General features: G+C 44.6%; 1 protein-coding gene across 5 annotated transcripts in view; it reads left to right on the top strand.

The window, feature by feature from the left end:
- LOC143288918 (monocarboxylate transporter 5-like) overlaps positions 1-5,000 on the top strand; it is a 26,462-nt gene that overhangs the window by 3,514 nt on the left and 17,948 nt on the right. The window contains exon 1 of one of the 5 annotated variants that reach the window (XM_076597592.1): positions 1,525-1,651. The exons of the other annotated variants lie outside the window; for them this stretch is intronic. The gene's annotated coding sequence lies outside the window, so the exon portion shown is untranslated. Of the gene's footprint in view, positions 1-1,524; positions 1,652-5,000 lie in introns of those variants that run through there. 5 annotated transcript variants of the gene reach the window in all.

Genomic DNA, 5,000 nt, shown 5'->3' with positions numbered 1-5,000 from the left:
AAATCATACACAAACACAGATACAGTAGAAATTAGGATACATACAAGTGCATATCAATATAAAAACTTGTGCATACTCACACATGCACGCACTGCACACACACACATGCGCGCGCGCGCATACACACACACACACACGTTTGAACAGAAGCCGCATGTTACAATGATTCTGATGGAGCTGATGACTAGATCTTCAGGAAGATGGTTGTTGGTTGCACAATTCTAGTTATCAGACTGGATTTATTCGAGAGACAGGGCATTGACTGCTTTCGGGAAAAAGCTATTGGCGAAGCGATTGGTTTTCGTTCTTATACTTCTGTACCGTCGACCAGAGGGGAGCATCTCGAAAATCCTAAAATGTGGATGTGATTCATCCTGGCTGATTGATTTTTGCTTTTTTTGAGTAGCCGCTTATATGTCTTCTGGAGAAGGTAGATCAGCCCCGGTAATCTTGGTGGCAGTTTTTACGATTCTGTTCAGGGCTGCGACTTCTGCCTTGGAAATGTTTCCGTACCAAACAGTGATAGCGAAGGTTAACTCTCTCCATACGAACGGCGAAAGAGACGACGTTAACAGCGTTTCGCCCCAATTACCACCATCAAAATATTGCAAGCGGAAGGCTCTTATACTGAAGAGGTGAATGTTGACAAAGAATACCACAATTCTGACGACAGAAGCTAAAGGTTGGGTCATTCAGACACCCACTGGACATCCGAGGGGTCTGTGTAGAGGAGAAGAGAGGACTGGCCGTACTGAGGGAGTTAACACGTTTTCAATGACTGCTCGGTAGAAATCAACCATGATTTCCTTTCTAATTCGGAACTTCTTGAGGCGCCAAAGAAACTGAGTACAGGCGCTGTTGTATTATGACTGCCTTCTGTTTGTCTTCAGATACAGCTTCACTGAGCCGGACTGCCAATGGTTCCCCCTTCGTTTCCACTGCGGTGGAGTTAGGATTAGTGCCAATGCTACATCTGAAAAAAAAAGAAGAAGATAAGAAGAAAAAAAAAAAAAAAGTCCTGCCACAGCTTTTGTCATACTGCCAGCACATGTGTGAGCGAGTTGTGGAAGCATCAGCGTCACTGCTCAGTGTGTGTGCTGCTGAGTTTAACAGCAGCACACACACACACAGCACACACACACACACACACACACACACACACACTGGCACACTGACACACTGACACAGATAACAGGAGGGTTTCATGGATAATGTAGGGCAGACATGGTAACAGACGTATGAAGGTGCAGGAATAACCGTACAGGTACTCATGTACCCACACAGTTTGACTCGCACTCCGTCAAGTTACAGCTATTGCATTATAACGTGGAGAGATGATGGTGAAGAGAGAGAGAGAGAGAGAGAGAGAGAGAGAGAGGGTGGGGGCGTGGGGGGAGGGGGGTGGGGGGGGGGGGGGGGGAAGACGTTTGGGTGAGGATGGGGGATGAAAATATCTGTGTTGGGAAGTGTAACAAAAGTATTGCCATTCCACTCTAGGCGCACGGATTACCGGTGTGGGTCACAGGAGTGGCCTGTTGAACAGATAGACCTCGGGATCATAAGTGATAAGAGGCAACGTGACAATCTCAGAAAGAAAGTAAGCCTGGATGTAGGAGAGTCAAGCTGTAGGAGAGCATAACTGGAAGTAATGGTAAGTTCACCGTTCTCTTCGAGTTTGATAAAGTTAAATAAGTTACTATCGTTTCTTCGAACATTTACAAATTACGGAATTTTTTAAAAAAAATTTTTTATTTACTTTTGAGAACACTGTGTCATACGAGAATTCCTCAAGAAGAAAGTAGATGTAAGTACTCTTTTTACTTTTATTTATTTATGTATGACACAGCCAAGAAACAATTTGTACTGAATGACACAGCCAAGAAACAATTTGTACTGAATGACACAGCCAAGAAACAATTTGTACTGAATGACACAGCCAAGAAACAATTTGTACTGAATGACACAGCCAAGAAACAATTTGTATAACGGTTTATGAGAGTCGTTGAAGCCTAATCTGAAAGATAAGTGAGAATGGAAAATATGTGGAGTGATGGCCTAGAGTTAACGCGTCCGTGTAGGAAGCCGCGAGAGAATCTGAGCGCGCTGGCTAAGCCGCCAATATTTTCTCCCCCTCCACTAGACCTTAAGTGGTGGTCTGGACGCTAGTCATTCGGATGAGACGATAAACCGAGGTCCCGTGTGCAGCATGCACTTTGCGCACGTAAAAGAACCCACGGCATCAAAAGGGTTGTTCCTGGCAAAATTCTGTAGAAAAATCCACTTCGATAGGAAAAACAAATAAAACTCCATGCAGGAAAAGATAAAAAAAAGAAAAAAGGGTGGAGCTGTATATGTAGTGTAGCAACGCGCTCTCCCTGGGGAGAGTAGCCCGAATTTCACACAGATAAGTCTGTTGTGATAAAATGAAATACAACTACAAATACAAATATGTGATTGTGTCTCCGGTCCTGACCGTGATGTATTGATGTGACTGGTTCCTGGAGGGGTGTGTGTCTTTTTCTGGTCCCGTTGTTTATCCTTGGATTGGACTGAAGTCAGATCACGAGTGTTATGTGCTGGATCGCACGTCGGGTGAGCTTGAACTGAGTGAATGTGGCAACGTTACAGTGTTACATGTTCCGTCTGCACGTGTGTCCAAACGAAGAGCATCAAGCCACCAGCCGCCGTGGGGAAGTGGTTAGCATCGCAGACTGACAGCTGGAGGGACGGGGGTTCGATTTCCCCCAGCCGGCGGAGTTTTTGTTGTTGTTGTTGGTTGTTTTTTTTTTTTTTTTTTTTTTTCGGCCCATGGCCTCTTGGCGACCTAACATCCATGGTTCCCTGTGGACTGCCGACGCTGGGACTGCGACAGATGAATCCGTCCGGGTGTGACCGTGAATGGTGGACTCAGAATGAGCGGCGTGGGAGTAATGCCACTGAAACTGAACGGTGCAGATAATTGAGGCAGCAAAAAAAAAAAAAGGTGGGTGGGTGGGTGTGAATCAAGGCGTGAACCGGACTACGCACACGTTGACCTGGGAGATCGGGGAAAAACAGTGTTCACCATTAATCTGCCAAGAGCCGATTGACCCCGGGATCAAACCACCATACAAAGCCGGGACCCTCGGTCGGCGGACTGGACGTGTGTGATGCTTTAACCACTCGGCTGTTGCGCCCGTCATGGGACGATAATAACTTAGCCATCTCTCTTCAGGTCACGGACAGGGGTCACACGAGATACCATTTCCCCTAAGCCCCCCTCTCACTCCCTTCAAAACAACAACAAAAAACAACAAACAAACAAACCACCACCATCCACCATCACCACCACCACCACTACCACCACCACCACCACCACCACCAACAACAACAAAAACAACTCTGGACGCATTCACACATACGCATATCTTTCAGCAGTTTAATTAACCGCTTCTCGCTACTGTACCCCTCTCTCGGTCATACAAACCAATGCAGGCTAATCTTGTGCACTACGACGAACCCAGTTTCACAACACTGACAATGATTTGTGGAAAAGCAACAACAACAACAACAACAACAACAACAGCAACAACAACTGACATTCGAAGGGCAAAGAAGGCAGTGAATGTGGGCCTTTAACCAGCTTTTTTTTCTGGACTTTCTTGGGTCGACCACCGTTTTATTTTGTATGTAAATTACACAATCAGCTAAACACCATGGAAATAATCAAAACAATACGCGGCATTCCATCACTATGTCAAAGTGATCAATAGCATTTATGGAATAAATACAACTTTTCATTTACTGATTTTGGGCTTGTTACAATAATTTTCATCCTTTATTAACAATGCAAATGACACGACAGTCTTTAAAAAAAAAATAAAAAAAAATAAAAAGGTTATAATGTGCTATGTCTACACAGACTATGCTGCACTCATTAATCATTGTTCACTTTGTTTTAAAAAAAGAAAAAAAAAAAAAAAGAAGCTGGTTAAAGGCGCCACATTCACTGCCTTCTTTGTCCTTCGAATGTCAGTTGTTGTTGTTGCTGTTGTTTTTCCACAAAAAAAGAGAAAAAGAAAAGAAAAAAAAGGTGAAATTGTTGACATATACTTAAACACACGCAGCAACAACTGATAATGTGTGGCACAATCAAAGAAGCAGGTGAAAACAAGGTGGAAGGCACAGTGAATACGCCCTTAACTAGCTGATTAGAGCTGACTGGCCGTGATGAAGTGAGATGACAAAGCAGAACAAGACAAAGACACAGATAACAGGCACGAGAACGGGATTTTGTTGTCAAGTTGTTTGTGTGTGTGTGTGTGTGTGTGTGTGTGTGTGTGTGTGTGTGTGTGTTAAACGCAGAAACAGTGAAGGAAGTCAGTGAACATACAACAGTGGGATTTATTCATCATTTTGAACACAGCACCGCACATTGTGACACCAGTTCCTACACGAGTTTCGGTTTCCAGGCGTCAGTTTCCGTTTCTGTTTTTCAGTCAAGGAGGCTGTCAAAACGTTCGGAATGATCCATACACGCAACACCGCATCTGTTTAAAAAGTGGGGAGAGGAGAGCAGATGCATGAAGGTGTAAAAGCGTGCGGACTTATCCATACACGCGACAACACATCTGCTTAAAAAGTGGGGAGAGGAGAGCAGATGCATGAAGGTGTAAAAGCGTGCGGACTTATCCATACACGCGACAACACATCTGCTTAAAAAGTGGGGAGAGGAGAGCAGAAATGAAACAAGGTCAGACGCCTGCGTGACTTATGTCCAAACCATAGACGCCAATATCTAGTTATAGTGTCTTTGGCATACACCCAGTGAGCTCAACAGGCTTTGTCGGCCAAGAGAGGTCAGGAGCACCTGCTGTTCTTCCCAGGTGGCCACCCACCCAAACAGGAGAACAGACCAGACTGGTTGATAGTCAGTGTACGACAATTACCATCAGAACAGTGAAACTGGCATCTGCTGCACCGACTAAATATTTCAGTATCAACACACACACTATGTTTGC

This window comes from Babylonia areolata, chromosome 13 (genome assembly GCF_041734735.1).
Source record: "Babylonia areolata isolate BAREFJ2019XMU chromosome 13, ASM4173473v1, whole genome shotgun sequence".
NCBI lineage: Eukaryota > Metazoa > Mollusca > Gastropoda > Neogastropoda > Buccinidae > Babylonia > Babylonia areolata.
This window is presented reverse-complemented; position numbering and strand designations above follow the sequence as displayed.